Source organism: Camelus dromedarius, chromosome 8, assembly GCF_036321535.1.
Source record: "Camelus dromedarius isolate mCamDro1 chromosome 8, mCamDro1.pat, whole genome shotgun sequence".
NCBI classification, from domain to species: Eukaryota; Metazoa; Chordata; class Mammalia; order Artiodactyla; family Camelidae; genus Camelus; species Camelus dromedarius.
Window position 1 is genome coordinate 49,110,064 of NC_087443.1, and position 25,669 is coordinate 49,135,732.

Consider the following 25,669-nt stretch of genomic DNA (forward strand, 5'->3'; position numbering starts at 1 on the left):
CAGTATCAATATCTATATTTATATCTCTGTATCTCCCAGTCTCTGTGGGAGGTGTTGGGAGACACACATGTGGATGACACATGGGCCTGGACTCAGGGAGCTCCCCACAGGGAGCTCCCCATCCAGTGAGGGACACAGGTCAAACAAAACCATAATAGCTACTGAGGACTCCGGGAGCTTGAGGGACAAAGAGGCTAGTACCAACAGATGGGAAAAAAAAGAAAAGAATTCCATTGGGCAAGACTTCCCATGCCCAGCTTAGATGGCACACCCCTTAGAGACAGGGGCTGACTGTTTTTTCCTTGAAAAGTCCTCAGAGCTCCTGAGAGGCCCCCGGGCCCTGTGGCTCCTTGTTGGATGCAGCTGACTTACTAAGCCCTGCAGACCTTTGCTTCCCGGTGCCACCTACATGCTGGCCACTGAAACCCCTTCATTTACACCAAGCAACTCTGTTTCTAGGGCCGGGGCTTGTTAGGAGGTCTGGAGCAATTCTTGCCTTTATTTTAAAAAACATTCTGTTGCAAGAAAACCTTGGTGAAAGCAGCAAACATCCAAAGGGTCTACTTCCATGGCTAGTACCCCTGGCTCCTCCAGCCCCGTGCTCACATACATACCATCACCCGAGGTTCCTAAATCCTAGAAGCATTACTTCCTGGGCAGGCCTGCTCTTTGGAGAGCTGGAGTTTGGCCTATGGCCTGGGCTGCTGGCATTCCTTTTCTTCTAGGATTGTCTATCAGGAAAGGAGGGCGATTGGGGTGAGCACAGGGCTTTGAAAAATTGGGAGCTTGGGAATGGAGCATGGAGGAGCCCCCAGGCCAGTAGGAGTAGCCTCTTTTAGCCATTAGGATGCAAAGATGCGAAGTCACCTGACCCACCCTATTGTACTGGTTGCTATTGGTTCCTTTTGCTAAAAAGAGAGGAAAAAAAAAAAAAAGTAAAGTGGCTGTTTGCTAAAGAAGCTTTTGTTCGGTGGGAAAAAAGTGCTTCTACCTTAGACAGGAAAGGCGGCAGCAATGGCAGGAGGGGTGCTGGGCAGTCTTCTCACGGAGCCATCTGGTGGCTCTTCGCTGTAAGCACCGCTCCCGAAACTGCTCCCTGTGGGCTGATCTCACTCACTCCACGTTTCCCTCCTTGGAGAAATGGACTCCCCTCTCTCCACAGCAGCGGACCAGATGGCTGAACATTGTGATTTTCCTCACTGTGGCTTTCCAGGGTCTGCACGACCTGGCCCTGGGCTTCCTGCCCGCCCCTCTGCCCCCATCTCCAGCTCCAGTCCCACCGGCCCTTCTGCTCTCCCCAGGCCCTTTGCATGTCCGTCCCTCTTCTCAGTATGCCTTTCTCCAGCATCTTCTCGGGGCCGGCTCCTTCTCATTGCCCACGTTTGAGCTCAAATGAGCCTTCCTCAGAAAGGCATAGCTTGACTGCTCTCTCTAAAGCAGCCCCTACACCAGGTCATTCTCCATCATGGTTCTTTGTTTCATTTTACTCATAGGCTGTTTAACAGTATCTAAATGAGCTCACTTTTTCATGGACTTTTCCCTTGTTTTTTGTCAGAGTTAAGTCTATACCAGCAGGGCCTTGTCTGCTGGTTTCATTTCTGTATCCCTAGAGTCGAGTAAAGGGTCTAACTTATATTTGGTGTACAGTAAATATATGTGGGAAAATGAAGGAAACTGAAGTCATGAAACATGGGTGGAAAGGCAGAAGCTAGAAACCCCAGAGGGGTCTGTCTGAGGTTGTGCTGGACTCTTCTCATTCTCTGTTTCTTTCCAGATAACCATCTATTGAAGGGTCTGTTTCCATGGCTAGCCTCCATTTTTCTGTGAGACATGTTTTGGGTGCCAGGAATTTGGTTCTTTCTCATCATCCAACCCTGCTCTTTCCCTCTCTTGGTTCAGTTTTTCCTAACGTATTCACATACTCTTTAATAGCTTTAACAGGGGCAGTATTTATAAGGGAAGGCTGTCTTCCATCTTGAGGCACCATGGTTTTTAGACATTTCCAAATATTCAATGTAAAAGCATCGAACCATCAAGAGAAATTCATACCTCATCTGATCAAACTCTCCTGGTCAGTTTCCCTCACCGTAGACAGCACTTGGCCAGCACATCCACACCGCCTCCATCCAGCAGCTGCCTCCTCTCCCAAGAGTGACTTCTCATCTCCCGGCCAGCCGCCAAGACTCTACCTGCTCCGCTTCTGCAGGGAAGAGCCCTCAGATTCCAGGGGCACCAGGTCATCGTTAGCCGGGCTTCCCTTGTATCTGAGCCTAGACTTGGTCCGATGTTCCCTCTCAGTCTTTTCCTCATTTGTTTCCAGTCTTGGGCACTCGTGCATATGTACCCCACCCCCACACATGTGCATGGATTCTTCCTTATCAGTACCTAGAAAAGAGGAGCTTGAATTGTCAATCCAATGCACCGTGAATGTCTGATAATGTCTCCGAGTTCTTTGGTGGTTATTTTCTTATGCTCACCCCTGGCTTCTAACTCCTGCTGCTTTTTTGGTGGCTCTGCTCTTTCTGTTATTCTATTCCACGTTTGACTCATACCTGAAACTGAGCCTCATCCCTGAGTTCTACCAGCACAAACAAACAGATATATAAAAAAAAATCCCACTCACACTTGGAATTTTGTAGAGAATTTACAACAGATTTGAGAGGAAGATGGAGGGGCTTTTATTGCAACAGGACACAACTACATATTGGAAATAGACATCCAAGTTCTGGACACCCTGAGATTTTTTACTGGCCACTCTGCCCACAGAGGGACCCAGGCTTACCTGTTCTGCTGACCCTTCTCTTTTTCTCATCCCCTCCTTTCTGGGTTGGCCTCACAAATTCCAGTTCTTTTTTCATTTTATTAGTTTTTTCTTCCTTCTAGTTTTATTGAGATATAATTGAAGTGCAGCACTGTACAAGTGTAAGGTGTACAACATAGTGATTTGACTTCCATCATGAAATGATTGTCACAAGTTTAGGGAACCTCTGTTGTCTCATATAGATACGAAATATAAGAAACAGAAAAAAATAATTTTTTCCTTGTGATGAGAATTCTTAGGACTTATTTTCTTAACAACTTTCATGTACACCAAACAGCAATGTTAATTATATTTATCATGTTGTACATTACATCCCTAGTACTTATTTATCTTACAACTGGAAGTCATAAGAGACTATTTTTTTTTTTGAAACCAGATCCTCTGATGATCAGCTTGGGAAGCTGAGATAATGAGGAGTCTCCTCTGGTATTAAATACAGCTCTTTCACTACAGAAACTAGCAAATACCCTTCAAGATAATATGCCCCCAGTTCTTCCTATTTGTTATGCAGAGCAATGCAGCTCTGCCCTATCCCCTCTTCCCACACTATTTTCTGTGCCCAATTTGCCTATCAAGGTACTCCTTGGATACAAAAGGTTTCCTGTTTATTAAGAGCCACGCTCCTTAGAAGGCAGTGTTTAAACAGCATTTTCTTCTCCTTTGCAAGTGACTTCTCCAAGGAAAAGCTGATGGGATCTGTGTGGCATCCCAGTGTGTCATCTAAAGGAGAAATCCACAGAATACCAAAGCTGGCGTTGCCTTTGCAGAGGCCCCTCATCATCTCCTTACTGCCCGACTCTGAGATGGTCAGAGGCTGGAGGGTCTGTCCGAGCTGCTGAAATCAAACTGCCAAAGACTTTGGAGTAGTTTTATCTCCAAAGGACAGCAGAGAGCCCCGAGACTTGTGTGCCCTTCTACGGGGAAGCTGTCTTTCCATCTTGGGTGAACCAGCAGTTTTCATGAGCTTTCCTCAGCCTGAAACGTAATCAGAAGAAGGCATCTTTCCACCTCTTACACTGGCGATGGAAAAGCTGAGTGGGGGGCAGAGGATTTCTGGGGGCTGGAATTGTCTTCTGAGTAGGTCGTGCTGGGGAGCGAGCCCCGGGGGAGAAGGAAATCAGACAGAGATCATTCAGGCTCGGGGTCCTTGGGGAACCTGTCGGGAATTTTGTTTTGTTTTGTGAAGCATACGACTTCTTTTTTTTAATACAATTTGTAAAGGTTACACTCCATTTAAAGTTATTACAAAATACTGTCCCCATGTGTACAGTACATCCTTGTAGCCTGTCTTACACCCAGTAGTTTGAACCTCCCACTCCCCCATCCCTGTATTGCCTCCCCCACCACTGGTAACCACAAGAAGCAGCCTCTTATTTTGTAGCTGCAGGACTCGGAACCCAGAGCAGTGAAGGGACTTACTTGCTCAGGGTCACACATCAAGTTCACGTAATTGATGGCTCTCTGCTCAGTTTGGTTAGGGAAGTAGGAATCCCCTTGGACTGCCCTGGTTGGGAACCTGCCCACGCGAGGGGTGTCAGGGCTGCTCTAGAGAACCCACGGCTCTTTGAATCAAGGAGAAATGAGTCAAGTGCTAGTTCGTCTGAGCTCTTGAACTTGAAAAGTCTAAGTTGTGGTGCAGCATTTGAGGTGGTATGTGCGTTTGCTGAGGGGGTGGAAGGTGACAGGGAGGATTCAGAAGATGGTGACTAGGTTCTTTGAGACGTCTGGGGGAGGAGGAAGAGTGTGAAAGGGAGGTAGGTTTCTCCCCAGTGGTAAATAAAGAAATGTTAGTGGGTCAGTTGGATGTCAGCTCTTTTCCTCCTGGACCGCAGTGCAGAGGATCCAGTCGAGGTCTTCTTTGACAGAATGATGGCTGTGTAAACTGGAATCAGAGAAAAAATAAACTGCTGCATAGGATTGTCTGTGACAAAGAATCTCTTGTGAGCAACTTAATTCAACTCAACAAGTCATTCCCAGGTATATTCCCAAACAGAGCCAGATGTGTCGTGGGGAACAGGAAGAAAGGTTTTTCAATGCTCCTACACCCAAGACCAGACAAGAAATCAAGAGCCAGCTATGTGGAGCAGACAGAAAATGAAATTGAAAGGCTTGAATGCCAAAAGTCATGGTACAGACAATATATGTTCTGGAAAATGATGAGGAAAAAGGGGTCAGAAGGAGGGATCGTGAGGAGCTGGAACTTGAGTGAGAGGGAAAGCAACCTGTTTTGGGGTTGTGTCTTCTCCTGGGTGTGTTCCCTGGTGTGAGGCTTTGCCCATAGCAGGGGCTCAGTTAAGATCTTCCCAGTGATGGAGGGAGGGCAGGGCGGACAGGAGCAGGGGAATGGATATGGAAGTGATGGATCTAGAAGGGACTGGAGGTCTGCAAGGACCACAGCAACCTAGCCGAGCAGAGAGGGTACGGACTCACTTGCAGGGAGGACGAGAGGGCTGGAATGTCTCCAGATGTGGAGTTTGGACTTGCCCTGAAGCCCAGGGGAACCACACAAAAGGCAAGGCTTGGTGCTTTGGAAAGCATGCTGGCCTCAGGTTAGGAAGATGTGGTGCCCAGCTGGGCTCTGCCTTAGCTTTTTAACACTCCAAATGCAAGGTTGTACCATCAATTCTCTTTCAGGTCTGCATTCTAGTGAATGCATCTCAGGGTGGTGTGCAAGTTGGACACTTGGAGACAGAGAAACCTTTTGGTTCCAGGAATTCAGGGGCTGAAGACTTGACCAAGATGGTAAAGGAAGCAGCAAGGGAGGGGAGGATTTGGGAGATTTGGTATCCTGTGAGAATTGCTCTGCATGTAGATACACTTTTGATGTATCTGTGGGAGAAGGTGAGCTCCACATCCTTCTACTCTGCCATCGTGAAGCCCTGCTCCCCAGGATTTGGGAGTGACTCTTAAGATGCCTTTAGGTAAATTCAGTGAAGTTGGAGTCAGCACAGCTGGTTTTAGGGGAAGAGAGGTTTTTGGGGGGTGATATTTGGGGCGTGAGGTGGCTATGAGATGTCTTAGGAGCAACCAGAAATGTATGATTAGAGGTTGGCTGGGCGAAGCAGCCTGGGTAAAAGTGGGCCTTTGGTGTCCTTAAAGGCAAGGGGTGGCTTTGAGTCCCACTCCAGTGTTTACCAGCTGTGTGACCTTGAGACCACGCCTAGGGTCGGGACTTGCCCATTTTAGCACTGACAGTCCCATGTCCTGGGAAACTCCCTACTCTCAAGCAAGCTGGGACAGCTTGCCAGGCCCCCTTCTGGTGGGAAACCTGCAGGTCTCTTGTCCTGGCAACCCCCTCAGGGGTGCGAACCCACTTGAGCAACATTAGCCTCAGTTTCCACATCTGAAAAGTGGAGACATAGCAGTACCTTCTTCAGAGCATGGTATGGATTCAACGAGATGGTACGAGTAAAGCACGCAGCATGAAGATTAGAACAAAAAAGGTATGAAACAAATATTTGTTGAGAGGATGAGTTAGGTGGGTGCAGAGGGGATGGGAAAGTAATCAGATGTCACCATGGGACAGGACAGGTGCAGAGGCAGCGGCTTTGGGTATGGAACTTGTGGATTGGGATTCTACCTGTATTTATAAAAGAGGGTTTGCCAAGAAAATTAGTAATGTAAACAAGGGAAATGTTAGCCCATGGAAGAGGGCAAACCTTAGCAGCGTCATTTACATATTACTAATGCTTATGCTAATTATTAGTGAACGTGTATGTTCACTAGAGGGTTTCCAAGATTCTCTAAAGATGGGCATGTCTGTTCAGTTTACACTGTGGCCGTGGGTGCTCAAAGAAAATAAAACCACAGTTTTGTTTTAGTATTCATTCATTCAGTTCTTTCCCTGACTTAGTCAACAAATATTTACTTAGTATTTTTTGTGTGTTAGGCACAATGCTAGGCTCTCTGGAGGCTACAAAGAAATCTGAGACATAATCTTTATTCTTAGAAAATGTACAATAAAATTGTTTTTATCATGACCCTTTTTTTCCTTATTTAGCCTTGAACCACCATGTCCCCTCTCTTATTCTTTTCCCACCAGTATCAAGCCCTTTTGATAGCTACAAATAAGATTATACATGATATTTAAAGTCCTAGGAAGCCAGAGACAGAGAAGTCAGAGAGTCCTCATCAGGGTGTTCTGAAGAGACAGGCTGGGGACAGGAAAGAGAGACTGGGAGGGAGGGTATAGCTCAGTGGTAGAGTACGTGCTTAGCATACATGAGGTCCTGGTTCAATCCCCAGCATCTCCATTAAAAAAATAAAGAAATAAATGAACCTAACCATGTCCCCAACCCCTCCCCAAAAAAGAGAGAGACTAGAAGAACAGGAGAGAGGATGCAGGGAACTGAGACAGGAAGGGGAGCAGAGGGAGGAGGGTGCGGAGGGGAGCAGAGAGGAGAGATTTCCAGGGAAGCGGTTTGAGATAGGACAGCAGAGAGAGCAGCAAGAGGACAGAGGGCAGAAAAGAGAGAGGAAGGAACCAGCTGGCAGGTGGACAGGACTGGAGCCCTGGGGAGACAGCAGTGCGGGCAGAAGGAGGGATGTGCTTGCTAAGCTATATAGCACCCCCCACCCTCCCCCCCGACACTGAATACAAATGTGAAATTACACATGTGAGGGCTTTTTTGTTTTAATCGTGGTTTTGTTGCTTTAGCCACAGCTAAGAGGAAACCGAGGTAGAGACCAGAGCGAGCTGACGAGGCTGGGGCTCCCAGCCCCACCCAGGCTGTGCCTCGTCTCCTCTCCGGGTGTCACGGCCTACAGCCCCTTCATGCCACCAAAGGAGCAGGACCCTGCTGTCCCCGTGGCCAGCTGGCACTGAGTCTCCCACGGCAGACGGAGGCCACCTCCTCCAGGAGCTCCAGGCAGCTCCCCTGAGCTCTGCAAGCGGTCGCTTCCCCAAACTGCTTCCTCCTCAGAGCCGCTCTGGTGCAACCTCGACGCCACCCTTCCTCTTCCCTCACCTGAAGAAGCACCGCAGGGTCAGGCGACAATGTCTGCTTCCTCCTCCTTCCTTTCAGTTTCTTCAAAACTCCTTCCCCCTTTCCACTTGCCTGTGTTGTACATCCCCCAGGCTTTCATCAAGGACGAGATTCAGGAGAAAAGTGCATAACACAGCCCAGGCCTCAGAGTCCGAGAACGAGGAGTTGTGTGTGAATAATCAGTTCGCTCTGCCTTGGAGGATGACCAGGCTGGAAGGGCCTGCGGAGAGCATCCGTCTTAGCCAAGAGCTGTGGACCAGAAGGTGGAAAAATTCCACGATCTGAGCCAAGTGGACAGATCACTGGCTCAATCAGCAGAACTCCGAGGCGAGGTCGGGCCAGCCCAAGGATGGCTGCCCCTGTGGTGCGTCTCAGCAGCCCCACGCTGGTTTATCTCTTGGGTTATGGTTTCAAGGGACAAAACTATCATTAGACTTTAGGTCTGAAAGGAAGCCATGTTATTGCATATCAGTTAGGGGGCTTTAAAAAAATACCTAACCTATTGGAAAGATGCTAAGCTATGAAGTACAACAAGTCAGGCAATGACTGTGAATCTGACTCTGCTGTATATCTCGGGCCCTTTTGGGTTCCGCCTTCTGCATCTCTGCCCCTCATGTTTGCTTTGCATCGTTAGACTCTTAGGATGCTCTTAGGTATCACTCAACTGCCCGGACAGACCACATTCTGAACAAACTCATGTCAGTGTCCTCTGCCCAGCGTTTCCAGGGGCTCGGGGCTAGCTTGGAGATGATTACATTAATTATGCTTGCATATCATGGAAGAGCTCACAAGTGCTTTCTTTACACGGTGTGTCACTGAAGCCTGAATCAACTCTGACACATGGGTACGGTTACTGCCAATTTGTTGATGAGGAAATGGAGGTCCAGATAGGTGAACCGACTAACCTGAAGTCTTAGAGCCTGTGGCAGGTCCAGATTTCCTGACTTAAACGGTAAACTTTGCCATCACACCTGTTGCCTGTCAATGACAGAGAAGATAAAGATAATCACTGATACGGACTGAGCTTACGTTGTTCGCCAGGCACCATGCTAAGCACTTTCACATGCGTTATCTCACTGAGTTTGCGCGACAGGTCCAGGAGGGAGCTGGTGTCATTGTCCCCATTTTTAGATAAGAGGACTGAGGCTTAGAGGGATTAAGTCGATTCCCCAGTGTCACAAGAAGGGTGAGTAGTAGAGGAGAGACCTAAATCCAGCTCATTTGATCCCAGAGCTGGTGTTCCAACCCCTGACCCCTCAGGCAGGCCAGAGGTAAGGTATCCAGTTAAACTTGGGCCCATGGATTTCATGGTCTAAACATTTCTTTGTCTCCTGTTTAAATATGTCAGTGCTCTGGGCTGCTCAAAGCCCTGTTCACCAAGTCCTCTGCAGACAAACACAATTAAATTGGCTGCCAGGTCCCCTGGGTTGGGGTGAGGGATAAGAGCGGGAGGTTTTGAGGGACAGAGAGGAGCTGGAGGCTGGAATGGAGGAGGGGGGAGTCCCATGCCAATATGGCCACAGTGACAAGGACTGAAGGGCAGGGTGGTGTCGGTGCCGTCATTTCTTTCCAGCCATATGTGCCTCGCCGTCTTTTTTCTAGCACCGCATATGGCACTTTCTTAATTGAATTTTTCATAATAATTGATCTGACCTGTACCGTTCCGTTAGCTTTCGCAAAACAAATTCTGACAGGTTTTAATATTAGAACTAAAAATATGTTTCCAACCAGCTGAGGAGCCATAAAGCAGGCCGAAATCATGCTGATGATAATGTACAATCTGCTTGCTACCATAAAGTTCTTATTATTTACGTGGGGCAAACCATCCAGAGATAATGTGAGCCTTGAGTCCCCTTCCAGTTTTTACTCATCATCTTTAATTTATCAAATGGGTGGCGGGGAGGCTGACAAAAGCGCCCCAGGTCACCTTGCCGGACCCTTCCTGATGCCTCAGTGAGCCACGTGGAATCTTCCAGGTGGCAGCAGTGCTCTGGGATAGCCGTCCCTGGTGGGGCTGGAGGACTGTTGTAGTTAAAAAGCCCGAGGTTCAGGGAGGGGAGATGCACGCTTCTGTTCTCAGGCGTTGCTTTTCAGGCATCTTATGTGAAACAGTCCTGGTGACGTTCAGAGGGACAGAGCGAGCAGGCTTGGCTCCACCTTTTGAGGTAGGGACCTCCTCCCTCTGCATGTGTCCATCCAGGCAAGGGTTCTGCAGGGCTGAGGACCTATGTCCACTCTGAGCCCATGTTCCTCCATACTTTAAGCACCAGAACCCCACATTCCTGCCCAAACAGTCCTGAACCCACTTCCACACACAGGCTTCTTCTCTGGATCCAGATTCCTGATAGTCCGCCATGCTGTTGGCACACACCCCAAGTTCTGAGGGGCATCAGGAGGCAGCTGTGGACAGGGGCCTGTGGGTGCAGCTTGGACATATGGTTAGAGGGGTCTGTGTATGTGTGAACAAGGCTCCCCCAGTGTGGGACAGAGCCAAGGGTTGAAAGAGTCGGGGTATGGCCTTGGGCTAGGGGCTCCCTTCTCCTCATGTGTGTGTTCACTGAAGCACTCTCAGGGGTTTGAAATTTGAACTTGGCCTTCCAGGTCATTATGAAGGTCTGTTTGCCAAGGCAGGAGGATAGAACGTATTTTCTCCTGCAGTCTGTTAGCTTGACTCGCACCTGTTCCGTACTTAGACATGTGATACATGCATCTCCGTCGTGCTCTTGCTCCAGCCCGTGTAACGACGGGCCTGAGCTTGATGGGCTGAGTGGGCAGAGTGTGGGGTGGGCAGACGCAGGACTTCTCCTTCCTTCCTCACTCTCAGGGTGATGGGTTTATGGAAAGGGTCTCACTAAAGAATGGGGGTGTGGGGGACTTGGCATCCCCATTTGGGTTTGTGATTGAGTAACCAAATGTCCTGGGCCAGTTCCTTCGAGGGCCTCAGGTTCCCAGTGTGTAAAAGTGAGAGAAGGTGGGTTAGCATTTCCCAAGTGAGTTCCTGGACCACTTGCCCTGCCACATGATCTATGAAAAAAAAAAAAGGGTTCCACGGCTGACTACATTTGGGAAACAAAATTCTTTCTTCTCGAAGAGTCTTAATGCATTTTTGCGTAATAAAGACTTCGAGAAATCTTAAGAGTTAAGAAAAAGTTCAATTGACCTCATTTCCTACACCAAGGATTTACTGAGTGTTTTCTGTATGCTAGGGTCTATGCACATTTTATTATTATACCAACTCTATATATTACTAATATTCTATTTTATAGATGTGGAAACCAGGGCTCAGGAAGGCTGAGTAACTTGCCCAGATTCAGGATTGCAGCCTTGCTATCAGACTCTGGCACTGAAGTCCTCACTTACTCCCCCAAGGCAGTCTTGTGATCTCTTTTTCTCTTGTGAGTCATTAAGGAATCTTTTTCCTGCTTTTCTCTTTCAGTAGTTATTACCACAGGCTTAGGGAAATCTCCTGTGTACTCCATCTTTATTAGAATGAAACTTTTTCTTTCTCATTCTAAACATTTTTCCTAAATTGAAAAAAATATTTTGTAACAGTATCAAATGGCCAATAAACACATAAAAAGATGCTCAACGTCATTAGTTATCCAAGAAACACAAATCAAAACTACAATGCCATTTCATACCCACTAGGATGGCTATAATCAAAAAGCCCAGAAAATAATAAGGGTGGGCAGGGATATGGAGAAATCAGAACCTTAATACACTGCTGGTGGGAATGTAAAATGGCACAGCCAGTAAGGAAAACACTCTTGCAATTCCTCAAAAAGTTAAACATAGAGTTACCATAGGACCCAGTGATTTTACTCCAAAGTATATGTTCAAGGGAAATAAAAATATTATGTCTACTTAAATAGTTGTATACAAATGTCATAGCAGCATTATTCAAAATAGCCAAAAGATGGAAACAACACAGATGTCTATCAACTGATGAATGATGAACAAATTATGGTATATCCATACAATGAAACATTATTTAGTGGTAAAAAAGAATGAGGTACTGATTCATGCTACAATATGTATGAACCTTGAAAACATTATACAAAGTGAAAGAAGACAGACACAAAAGTCACATGTTATATAATTTCATTTATGTCAAAGGTTCAGAATAGGCAAATCTATAGAAATAGAAAGTAGATTAGCAGTTGCCTAGGGCTGGGGAGCATGGGGAGATAGATGAGGGAAGTGACAGTTGAAACATTTTTTGCCTCTTTCTGTGGTAAGGAAAATGTTCTAAAATTGATTGTGGTGATACTTTCATAACTCTGAATATACTAAAAACTATTGTTTTTTACACTTTAGTAAGTTGTATGATATGTGAATTATATCTCAATAAAACTGTTACCTCCCCAAACCTCCTACAGTGTTAATGATAATCTTGAAAAAGAGAGGCTCAGTTACCCCAATGTCTTAGTCTGTCTTCTTCTTTTCTTCTTTTTTTTTTTAAATTGAAGTATAGTCAGTTACAATGTGTCCATTTCTGGTGTACATCATAATGTCCCAGTCATGCATGTATATACATATATTTGTTTTCATATTCTTTTTCATTAAAAGTTATTACAAGATATTGAATGTAGTTCTCTGTGCTATAAAGAAGAAATTTGTTTTGTATCTATTTTTTTTATACAGCGGGTATCATTTGCAAATCTCAAACTCCCTAATTTATCCCTTCCCACCTCCTTTCCCCCGGTAACCACAAGATTGTTTATTATATCTTTGAGTCTATTTTTGTTTTGTGGATGAGTTCATTAGTGTCTTCTTTTAAATTTTTTTTTTAAGATTCCACATATGAGTGATATCATATGGTATTTTTCTTTCTCTATCTGGCTTACTTGACTTAGAATGACAATCTCCAGGTCCATCCATATCACTGCAAATGGCATTATTTTATTCTTTTTTTATGGCTGAGTGGTATTCCATTGTATAAATATACCTCAGCTTCTTTATCCAGTCATCTGTTGATGGACATTTGGGTTGCTTCCATGTCTTGGCTATTGTATATAGTGCTGCTATGTACATTGGGGTGCATGTATCTTTTTGAATTAGAGTTCCCTCCAGATATATGCCCAGGAGTGGGATTGCTGGATCATATAGTGAGTCTATTTTTAGTTTTTTAAGGAATCTCCATACTGATTTCCATAATGGCTGCACCTCCTCTTTTCTTCTTATCTCTGTTCACTGTATTACATACAAATGGTCATGTATTCTGTTATTTACTCAAATAAGAGATCAGGGAAGCCAGTAGCAATGCTATTGATTGATTGATTTTTTCGGTGACTCACTTATTGATCATTCTTTTATTTGTCCATTCATCCAGTGCACATGTACTGAACCCCTCCATGTGCTAGGCACTATGTGAGGACACAGCTATAAGTAAAGTGGATGAGATCTCAGTTCAGAAGCTCTCAGTCTTCTTGGGGCAACTGACAAGTACACAGGCAATTTCAGTGCAGTGTGAAAATGCTGAGAAAGGGAGTCTTATAAGGAAGGCTGTGGATGACCTCTTGAAGAAGTGATGCCTCAGCTGATTGCTGAAGGATGACATGTTTGGGCAATTTCTAAGGTCTCTAAACAGTCAGAGCCAGGGGACAGTTAGGGAGTGAGGTGAGTTAAAGTTGGCAGTGCAGGTAGAGACTGGACAAAGTAGGACCTAATGGCCATTTTAAGGACACTGTGCTAAAACTTGATGTCAGTAGGGAGCCAGTGAAGGCTTTTAAGCAGGGCACTGGCATCTTTTCAAATTACTGTACTTGAAATATCCATACTTGCAGTGGTCTGAATGTCTGTGTCCTCACCAAATTCATATGTTGAAATCCTAATGCCTGATGTGACTGCATTAGGAGGTGGGATTTTAAGAGGTGCTTAAGCCATCAGGGTGGAACCCTCATGAATGACCTGATAAAAGAGGCTCCAGAGAGATCCCTAAGCCCTTCCACCATGTGGGGACACAGTGAGAGGGTGGCACCTATGAATGAAAATGAGGGCCCTCACCAGAACACAGCCAAGCTGGCGCCTGGATCTTGGGCCTTCCAGAATTCAGAACTGTGAGAAATAAATTTCTGTTGATAAAACTACCCACTCTGAGGCATATTGTTTTAGCCTCAGCCACATGGACAAGACAATACTGTTTTGTGTTCTGCAATAATTCCTTCAAAGTGTTTTTCTAGGTTTTCACACAGATTTCATAATCATTGTTTATCATGGCTGTATTTTTAATCACATGGACATTATGGGTTTTTTAAAAAATTATTTTAACTTTTAAAAAAATTTTAACTTTTTTGGGGCAAGTAATTAGGTTGTTTATTTACTTTATAGACGTACTGGGGATTGAACCCAGGACCTTGTGTGTGCTAAGCATGCACTGTACCACTGAGCTATACCCTCCTCCCTCACAGACCCTATGTTTTACTACATTATATCTCCAGTGTTGGACATGGAGGGTTTTTTCCCCCAGGGTTTGTCTCTCAAACCTTCTCCTGTTTTAGTCAACATGGCAACGGACAATGGCAATAACATCTTCATTTTCTCACGCGTGTAACCCCACCCCCACCCCATTCCCCATTCTGGCTAACATCACAACGGGCATTCTACTCACATTATTTTTCTAGGAGTTATTTCCAGTGAAAATCTTCCAGCTCTGACTGGGTTTCACCATTGTGCTTTCTAAACGGCTGTGCTAATTGACTCTCTCTTTACTGGCACAAGATAAGCAGGGGCATTGCTTCATTTTCTCTTTTCTTCTTTTTGGTAAAGGCACTGTCTCTCTGCGCGTAGCATTTGTCTAAATTCATCTGCTGAACTGTGTAAACGCTGGACTATTCATCACATCTTAGGTCAGATCTGACATTTCAAAAAGTAAGAAAACCACATAGATTTTGAGATTATGAGTCAGGGATGGAGTTGTTTTTTTTTTTGAGAAAGAAAGTGTCAGAATCATGAGTTAAATAAAGTAAAATCAAGCTTAAATCACTAGTGTCGTTGATGCAATTTTGTCAAGTTCCCTATCCTGTAGTTTTCTGTCAGAACTTGATTTTTTTCCGTGAGGTTCGTGGTTGCACTAATTTTTTTTTCTTTTTTTTTTCCTTTTTACCATTTTGGAGCCTTTTGTCCATCGAGAAAAGTGAACAGGGTATTGGTATTATAAAAACCTATTTAGATTGAATGTGGCATTAATGCCCTCCTCTGAAATACTGTCAAAATAAAGATGACATTTAAACATCCTTGTTACTACAGCACATAAAAAGAGAATTACCTCTTATTCTGTGGAGCCTACAAGTAATAATATATTTTTATAACAGCAGTAGCAGTTACTTTAGCTAGATTCATGTTTGCCTTTAGCAGGAAAAGTTGATTCCAGCTGAAGGAGATTGTCTTGGCTAATGTTAGACATGTAGGATGTGGTATTATATAGCATGTTGGCTTCAAAATGATTGGTTTGAATCTTGAATGTTGAAAGGCATCATCTCCTCTTTGAGATCTCTCTGCAGGAACATTGGGGTATGGGAGATGTTAAAGGAGTAGAAACTATGCTGTGCAGAGAGTCAGGAGAAGTGAAATCTACTCTCTACTCTGTTCCTAATCTCTTTATTCGTTATCTATAAGGTCCTGGGTAAAACACTTTTTGAGTACCCTGATAAAGACCACATGAATTTACTGGTAGGAAAGTAAAAAGGGATGGTTTAGTACTTGCAAGAAGGACATCAAACTCTTCCCTGAGTTCATCTCAACTGTTGGCTAAAACATATTGGCAATGCCTGGGGCCACAGATGCCAGGCCAGCTTGTTTGCACACCTGAGGGATTCAGTGATGGGAAAACTTGATTACAGGTAGTATGGGACACAGGTGAGTGTCAGGAAACTTGGGTGTGACTCATCTTCCTTGTTATTGGGACTTGAGCATCTCAAGTATCTTCCCTGCCTCTTCGGGAAGTATCTTCACCCATCAAGTGAGTTAGCTGGTTTTATGGTATCTGGGGATTCCTTCCAGCTTGGGCATTTGGTGGTTCTATGATTTCTTTCTAAGGAAGTTCCAGTCACTGCATTTATTTCCACATGGAACTTTCATGATCTCTAATGGACTAGCTCCTGGAGTCTTAATGTAAACAGCTGTCTGTTGAGTTAAGGGGACTCCTTTGTGCTATTTAGATCACACTCCTGAAGTGTAGCTGTTGACGGCATGTATTACCATGTATTGTCATGTGAAAACAGCAAGGAAGACAACATTCATATTTCATTCCGGTTTCCTTAAGGGGATACAGATGGTCCACGACTGAAGGGCTTGGAGACCTGGGGGAATTAAGTAGTGGTAGAATGACTGTTTTTGTGAAATAAACAGGATATCAGTAGGATATTGACGATTAGGAAGTTGGAACTAAAGAAAAGTTGCAAGTGGTCCGGGTAGAAGACCTATGTCCTCTGTTGAAAATAAATTTTGGTTGATTCTTAGCTCAGCAAGAGAGACTTCAATTATCCTACTGGCAGGATTCAGGAGATTCAGTCTATTACTTCTCAGAGATCATGTTCAGTATTTGACTCATGCACTTTATCTTGGTGGGCATGTACATCTTATAAATATTATCATTTTGGGGGGCAAACACACTGTCCTCATGCATGAGATGGTTATATTCGTAGATACTCTGTGCTGGCTGGTTGCATAATTGAATAAATATAATGAAAATTCTCCTTTCATTATATTCTTCACTACCATTATGATTTCTATTTTCATATGATTAGATTTTATTCAGTTCTCAGGATTGTTCTGGAAAAGAACAGCTTTCTTTTGGGAAGGTGAGGGCAGAAGAGGGGCAGGGAAGTGAGGAAGGGTCACTTTGTCCCAGTTAGATCCTTCTCTCTGAGGAGGATTTGGATGGAGAATTAATTAGGCCTTTAGAGCAGAACCAGTGCATTTTCTTCTTCCATTGTTTTCTACCTCTGTTTCCAGGAAGCCAGCTCGCTAGTACTAACCAGAAGCTCTAAGATTTAAGAGCTGGTGTTGAATTTGTAAACATTCCATCCTGACGATGTTCTTCTAGCTTGCAAGAGCTTAGTTCCTTGAAGAGCACAACTTCCAAACAGCTTTTCGAGGTTCTTAGGACAGCCACAAACCTGGCTGCACAGTGTGGGAGGAGTTCGTGTTCATACACTGAGACTTCTGTACTGGCTCGGGTCACATTATTCTTTGGCCATCATTAGTACAGCAAAGCCATAACAGTAAGAGGCTGAGATAATTGTGGTTCATGCACCCGTGGTTTGTCTTTCTAAAGGCGGTTAGCAGTCAGGGAATCCCTGAGATTTACCAAATATATTCTCTGCATGCAGAAATTGGTTGCTGATTTAGGGGAACGAAGATTACACACTGTGATGGTTTATTTTACGTGTTAACGGGACTGGGCTAAGGGATGCTTAGATGGCTGGTAAAACATTATTTCTGAGTGTGTCTGTGAGGATGTTTGGGAAAGAGGTTCACATTTGCCTCGGGAGACTCAGGAAGGAAGATCTCTCATACAGTGTGAGTGGGCATCGTCCTATCTTTTGAAGGCCTTAACAGGACAAAAAGGGGGAGGAAGGAAGAATTTGCTCTTGGTTTGAACTAGGACATCAATCTTCTCCTGCCCTTGGACACCTGTAACCCTGGTTCTCAAGCCTTCAGATCAGACTGGGATTTACACTATTGGTTCCTCTGGTTCTCAGTCCTTCAGGTTTGGACTGGAACGAGGCCACCAGCTTTCCTGAGCCTCCAGCTTGCGGACAGCAGATGGTGGGACTTCTCAGCCTCTTCTCATGGGAGCCAGCCCCCCATAATAAATCCCTTTCTATGTATCTGTATATATCTTATTGATTCTGTCTCTCTGGAGAATCCTGATTAGTTCACATACTAAAGCCTCTTCCAATGATTACTACAGAGAACAATCAAGGCCTTTGATTAAGGCACAAGCATTTATTTTCTCAACACTTAAAGTGTATCAGACATTGGGGACACTTCCAGATCAAAGATATGGCCCCTTACGTCAAAGTACTCTTTCTGGTAGGTCAGGTTAATAAGCAAATCCCAAAGTGCAACAGTGTAATGGGAGCAGAGAAGGGCTGCCTTTACTTAAAAAGATCAGGGCAGAACCCCCCTCCCCTTGAGGAACCTGGAGATGTTAATAGGGAATAGACCCCCAAAAGACGTCTCAGATTAAGGGCAACATGTGCAAAAGCACAGCCGGAAAAAGAACATAACTTTCTAGGAACTACCATCAGTAAGGAGTGGCTAATGTACAGTTCATGTAAGTATTTGGGGGACGGTGGAATGGGTGAGTAGTGAAGGATGAAGTTGGAGAGGGAAGCAGGGACCAAGTCAAGAAGGCTCTGCCTTGTGTACCATTTGAAGGAGTCTGATCTTTATCCTTTACTGAGAATGTGGGGCAGCATACAAAGACTTTTTAAGCATGAGAATGACACACACTCAGTAATTCAGCAGATACTTACCGGGACCAACCATGTGCCGGTGTGGTTTTAGGTTCTGAGGTTACAGCAGTAGAGACTGCTGGGCTCATGGCAGATGTGATCTGATGGGGATTTTAGAAGGAGCTGTGTGGCAGCAGCGTGGTGGATAGGTTGGGCTTAGGGCCAAGTGAGCAGTGAGACTCCTAGACTCATTGTTTTACCTATATCGAGGCTGTCTGAGAAGTGTTGATCATTATTTTCAGCACCCCCAGAGCAAGTCAGTAGCTTATTTGCAGTGCTTAAATTTTTTTTTGAAACACTGTGACTTGGGTAAATCCTCGTGAGAAGCCTGATGAATCAGCAAGTTAGGACCGTTACACAAATAAAAGCCACGGTTTTTATATGTTAGGTTACTGAAAGATAGAAACACATGCAAGACAGAAGAACTCATGCCAAAGAGTTTGGGAAGTGACCATAGGCGACACTGTTGGGGAGCAGGAAAGTGAAGGCTGGGAGAAGGTGTGCTCCATAGCCAGCTGCCGCCGCGGGCCGTGAGTCTGAGCCCGCTGGGAGAGCACAGCTATCTCAACTAAAAGGCTAGGAAGCGGGGGTGTTTACTTCGCCAACTCCCTGTCTATCAGTGATTAAAGGCTGCTTCCAAGGGCATCGACTTCCGGTTTGCTCTGTTCACCTGCTAGCCACGCTCCGAAGACCAGAAGGTCCAGGTATTCGTGAGAAGCAACCATCAGTGTGTTGAGATGGATGCTGAGGAGATGCAGGGAGGACAGTGATGAAATCTGTGGTGGGAACTAATAGTGCTGACGTGCTTTTCGTTTGTTCACTCACGGGTAACACACTCTGTGTTTGCAATAATATGTATAAAACAACAGTCCTAAGGATTAGATTAGGTTAGTGGTTCTCAACTGGGCAGTTTAGCCCTCCAGGGGACATTAGCCAAAGCTGGGATTCACTTTTGGTTGTCACAGCTGGGAGGGGGAGAGTGCTGCTAGTAGGTCAGGGACGCTGTTAAAACATTCTGGAATGCACAGGACAGACCCCACACCCAATTCCAACAAAAAGTAACCAGTCCAAAATGTCAGGAGTGCTGAGGCTGAGAAACTCTGGGTTAGATGAATGCTATTTCAGAAATAAGAACTCTAAGGCTGAGAGACGTTGAATAACTTTTTTGGGTTTATAAACCCAGTGCGTGGCCCAGACAGGATTTGAATCAAGGTTTATCTGCTTCCAGATCCTGTGCTTTTTGATTTACATTGGTCTGCCTTCCAGAGACAGAGAGAAAGAACTCGAATCCCAGAGACTCACTGAAAAAAGCCTCAGCATCAGTGCTGGCCAGGCCTTTGGGCTCGGGACTTCAAAGGAGCCTGGAGCTGGCTGGGACTGGAAGGAGGTGGGGAGTGAACACCTTTCTCATCTTCCCTTGGCCCCTCTCTCTCCTGGGCAAGTTGGGGCAGGCTCGGTGGGCACAGATCCCAGAACTGCATACCAGGGCTGGCGAGGTGCCCTTAGCTGGAAGCCCTGACTCCTTCCCAACGCACAAGGACGCCCTTCTCTGCCAAAGCTGGCTGGTGGTTCTTTCTGGAATGGCAACTCTTCCCATCCCCCCAGGCTTGGGATGATCTTCTGGCAAGCATATGTATTGAAGAGTTACAGGTGGTGCAGACACGGTTTGGAAGAAATCCCAGCTGGGCCTCCTCCCAGGAGCCTTCTGATCACTCACCAGATAACTCGAGCTGCTTGCAGAATCCCAGGAATCTTCGCTGCTCCAGGAAACCAGCTTCAAGGGCAACAAGAGCTTCTGAGAAGCTAGAATAATCCTGGAAGCTGAAACTGCTTTGTCCTTTTGCCTCCTTGGGTTAGAAAGATTTTTGCAATCCCACTGAATTCTCCATTTTTTTTTCTTATGATGGGCGTAAATACAAAAAATTAAGAGTGAGAAATATGAGGGAAAGAAGGAAGGCTCCAAATCTGGTGACTTGATCCAGAGTCTCTGAATTTGACTTGTTTCTGTTTTAGAGGTGAAACATACGTTGTTTCCCTTTAGTCATTGGACAGAGGCTCTTTTGGAGGACTTCCAGCTCTGTAGTGTCAAGTCTTCCGGTTTCCAGATCTACATCCCGCCCTGAGGGGGAGTTTCACTTCTAGCACACATGCTGTTCCCAGTCTGTTTAATCAAACTTCCATTTGATGTTGGTTGGAATTGCACATGTGGACCAAGTATAGAAAAATTAAATGATTCCAGCAGCTTAAGTCTAAAGGGAATCATTAACCTTTGGGATCAAATAAAAATGTAAAACATAGTACATCTCAGTAATATGTTTTTGGAGGCATTGAGTAGTGGTGAGTCCACTTGCTTATCCATTACTTAATTTTTTTCACTCATTCAGCATGTCGTCATTGAGTACTTAGCATGTTGAAGGCTTTTACTAGGTGCTGCAGAGATATTAAGGTACATGTGATCAAGTTCTTTGATCTTTTGTCCTTGAGAGCTTAAATCTAATGGGAAAGGAGAGATAAATCGCTATCTCACATTGCAGGACATAAATATTATAAGAGAAGTATGAAAAAATTCAGTGATTTTTTTTTCTAGGCTATGAAATAGCTCTGGCATGGTGATAAGGCAGCAAATGGGGGCTTTAATTTTAAGAAAATGGGTCCTGAAGAGGAAAAGAATCTTTTAGTCTGAGGGGTTGATAAAGTTTGGAGAAAATATATCAAGCAGGCTTGGTTCCTAAATAATTGCCTTAAAAACTTCTCATTCTAGTCTCCCATTGTTGTCTCCGTTAAAGTAACTAACTTACTGTATAATGTGTCAACACCACTCCAGATGTGGCCTGTGGACCACTGCTGGTGTGCACACCGTTACTACTGTGTGATGAGCTAAGTACAGAGATTGATGGTATTTCAAATAGTTACAGCAATCGGACAGCAATTGATGCCAGAACTGCAGGTGTGTTCTCTTTGTCTTATACAGATTTCATATAAAATTTCCAATTCCCAGCTGTTCTTGAAAATTGGTACATCTGAAAATTGGTAACTCTGGCAACGCTGGGGTTGAAGTTCCTCATGACATTGGTTGGCTAGAACTGGGCAGCAGCTTCTCTCTTTGGAAGAGAAGGAGTTTGCCCTCTCCAGTTTGCCCCTGTCCCCAGCATGCCCTGTTGTGTCACCCTGTCCGCTTCACTCACTTACATTTCCCACCTGGCCCCTGGAGGCATTGAAACCGGCAATCCTTAGAGACAGGAGGCACACATTATCTAGAGGAAAACGATGCCTTCTGGGCTGTATCTGGTCCTGAAAGGCAGTCTTTTGTGTCCAACTGTTTTTTTTTCTGCTTATCCTAAGACCAGTATTCTTTTATGAGTCAGAATGAATAGTTGAGACCAGACCCTATTACTCTATGGCTGGAGCTTGCATGTCTCTACCTATATTTTAACTTAATTAATTAATTAATTACATTGATGTACAGTCAGTTACAATGTATCAGTTTCTGGTGTACAGCACAACGTCCCAGTCATGCATATACATACATATATTCATTTTCATATTCTACCTATAGTTTATGTCTTACATGATGAAGCCCATCTAGATATCGTTCTGCTACCACCGTCATCACTACCAGCACCATCATTGTAACTGCCCCACTGCAACCATCACTAACCCCATTATTAAAACCACCACTATCACCACCTTCGCCATCATCACTGTGCCCATCTTGCCACCACCATCACCAGTGCCATCCTTTGTTAACCTTTACTGGTCACTTTATTTCAAAACCTTACACTCTTCAGTTCCTTGATGCTAAGTCACCCAAAGTGACCACTGGTATGGAATTTTATCAAGGATTTTCAAAAGTCTCAAAACATTGTGTAGTACCAGTTATGTCTTATTCACAGACTTATAGCAAATATTAAAGTTAATCAGTGATAGAAATGAGGATTATGCCCTTCAGTGCTTAAAAACTGGAGAATTATGTTAGCCACTTACTATGCATTATCCTATTTAATTTTCTCGAGCAATATCCCCATTTTTCAGATGAAAATATTGAGTTTCAGATTAGTGAAATAACTTGCTACAGGTCCTACTCCTAGTAAGTAGCGGAGCAGGGGCTTAGTCAGTCTTCTGGGTGCTGGCAGAGCCTGTGTTTATAAACCATTACTTAGAAATTGGAGTAAAAAGAAGCGGAGGGGGAATTTAGGGAAAATGTCAACTTCCCAAATGGCTCTATCTTCCTGAATTGCTTATTATATTTGGGCCTAGCTTTCAAAAGCCTGTAGTAACAAGGCAGAGAAAACACCCTGAAACATTCCCTGCAGCCCAGAGTCTCTGAGCTACTTGGGGTGGTGCTGGCCAGCGTGCCTTTGCTTTTGTAATGCATTTTCCTCTCCAGCCCACATTTAGATGCTCCTCCAAACACGAGGCTTGTCTGTTATCCTTCCACTAATGGGTGAAGTTGTCAACGTGCTCTATCTTGACAATGATTGTTTTGAAAGAAACTTCTAAAATTTAATCATTGGGAATGCTTAGTCACTGAATATAATTTTAAAGGGACTTTAAAAGCAAACGAACAAAAAATCCTGCCCTATTTACCTGAAAAGATGCAGTGGGAGCCAAATGAGAGGATAGGTTAATTTTTGAAAATTATATGCCTTTGTTCAAATAAATATAGGCTATGTTATTAGTTCTTGACTCCTGTGCCTTATAAGCAAGGATACCTTGGTGCAGTTGTTCTGAAAAAAGATAAAGAAAGAAAGTCTGGGCAGAGATGCTGCAGAGAAGGGATGTATAGTGGCCGTATTGTTAATGATGGCAGGTTTCTAGTTCTGTGACCCTGGGCTAATTTTCTAATGCCTCTAAGCCTCAGGTTCTTTTATTGGAAAAAGTGGGATGCTAATAGAAGCTCTTCCTAGGGTTACCGAGACTAGTAAACGAGCTAATACGGCTTTAGCACAGGAGCTGCCACAGGGTCACAGCAGCAGAAATAATAGCTATTCTGTCATTTTCCTTCACTACTGTCTTGATCCACCCAACAATCTCACCTGCCCATCTGAGAGAGCTCCAAGGTGTCGACTGCTTTTTGGCACAACTCTTCTGATGGAAGGCTAGAAGGCCGCCTGCTTGCTGACCAGGGATTTTCTCTTGCCCATTAAAATGCTATCATTTTCGTTATGCAAACCGTAAACACAGTGGCAGAAAGGAGGGCCTCCCCATGGGGTTGCCATGAGTCTAGTTTCCTGCAGCGGTGGCTCAAGAGGGAAAGGAATGATTTCACCTTACTTGGGGAGAAAAGATTCTGCTGATTTTGGAAGCTGGGAAGCCCTCAGATTGGCCAAAGAGTGCTGTCCTGTTCATCACTCATGCTCTCATGTTCTAATGCGGAAAAAAAAAAAAAAAAAAAAAAGGAAGGAAGGAAGAAAGAAAGAAAAACTGGAAAGGAAAAAGAAAAAGCTCAGTTTCTCTCTTTTCCCAGATGACATCTTTAATTGGTTGGTGTGAACGTAGCCCCGCATACCCAGTGGCTGGGTTAGGGTTTAATGACTTGGTCAGTTGTTTGCACTAGCACTTGTTCCAGTTACTCGATACTTTTTGCTGTAGGTCAGAGTGACTAGACATTCTGGTTTTGCAGGGACTGTCCCCAGTGACATGGCTCAAAGTGTTCTTTTTTTAGCCCCTGTATGATGTAATGTGGCCCCTTAATATCCCCCTAGCCCCACACAGACTGGAGACATGAAGTGATTGCTCTTGCAAAATGTTAATTGGAAGGATTAAATATCATCCTTTTTTTTTTTTTTTCCTTCTTCTTTCTTTAAACAGAGGCTGGAATTAAAATGGAGAAGGTCCAGGGTAGCTGGTAATTGCATTCTGAAAAAGCTGGGGATTCTGAAACACCAAACTGCAAAGTAATTTCTGTAGAAGGAAGAGGCACCGATTTGGTTCAACTAGTTTGGAGAGGCAGGAGAGTGGCTTATTAGAGCAAATAGAAAATTAAGAATCAAACCACTTCAGGAAGAGGGATCCAAGCCATCCTTTTTATCCCCCTTCTTCTTTCTTAAGAAGAAAATGAATCCGAGGAAAGTACTCAAATTGAGGCAAAGAAAGTGGCTCCTGAAATAGAGAATTCCAGCCTTGTGAGTTGTGAGTAAACACCCAAACTGGATTTTTGCTGATTACTTTCAGTTTGACTTCCTACATTTAAAACATATTATTGGCCAATGGAATTCAAACATTCTAGAGTTAGAAGGGATGTTGGTGGTCATCCAGTCTGACTCCCCAATGAGGATATTTTAAAAGTGTGAGTGTAGACCAGGCTGTGACTGTGTAACCTAACCATCCATGTTCATTATAATGAAATCTAAAGGATGACGCTGGAAACCCTTCGTCCATTTGCAAAATTTAAATTGTTCTCGATTAGGTTGCTTCCCAGAGCATTTTTATATCATTAGAATAAGATAAACTGTGGTAGGAAAAGGTGCTTGAATGTAATCACTGGCTTGCCTGTCTGCCTTTTGTGAGCAAAGTGAGTACCTGCCATTTTAGAAAGTGTGTGTTACAGTGTGTGTCAGTGGGTATCTGGCTTAGCCTAGATATATATACACGGTCATCTGAAGCTCACAAAATGTTGAATTAAGTGGTGACCACAGTGTAATTTCCAATACACTTTCTTGAGCTGAACCTTTTGGATTTGATATCATAGGAGGAAAGAATCTCAGCCTAATAATAGCAATAATGAAAATTATTATTATGGCAGCTGATTTTACTGAGTGCTTACCAAGTGCCAGACACTGTTCTAAGTGTGTGTGTGTGTGTGTGTGTGTGTGTGTACACTTTGTATATATGTATGTAATTGCTTGTTTAATCTTTGACAACATTTAATCTTTGCAGCATCCTTTGAGGTAGAAACTATTGTTATCCTCAATTTATAAATAAGGAAATTAAGGCACAGAAAAATTGAGTGACTTGGCCAAGGATATTCAAGCCCAAGTTAGATGGGGCCATGTTAAAGGAATGCAGTTTAAGCCTCCTCTCACAAGTAGGAGAATTTGGACCACAAGCAGGTAGAGTGGTTTCCTTAATAGCAGAGCTAAGATCAGCTCACAAGTCTACTTGTCAGTTTCTCCTTCCCTTTGTCACACCCTTGACCCCCTGTCAGGTTAAACTATGTGATTTCTGAACTCCTTGGTCCTTAAAAGTTGATATGATAATTCTGTGGGTCAAGAAAACATGAAATTTAGATGTTGTCTTGAAAAGTCCCCTTCTAATTAAAGATTTTTCTTTCAGGGGATAGGAATGTTTTTCCAGAAATGGACTTTAACAGCACCAAGTTAATCATCATTCACTGGAAGCGATATGAAATAAATGACTGAGATGACCCTTTTATCTCATTCACCGTGTATTCCTAAAGA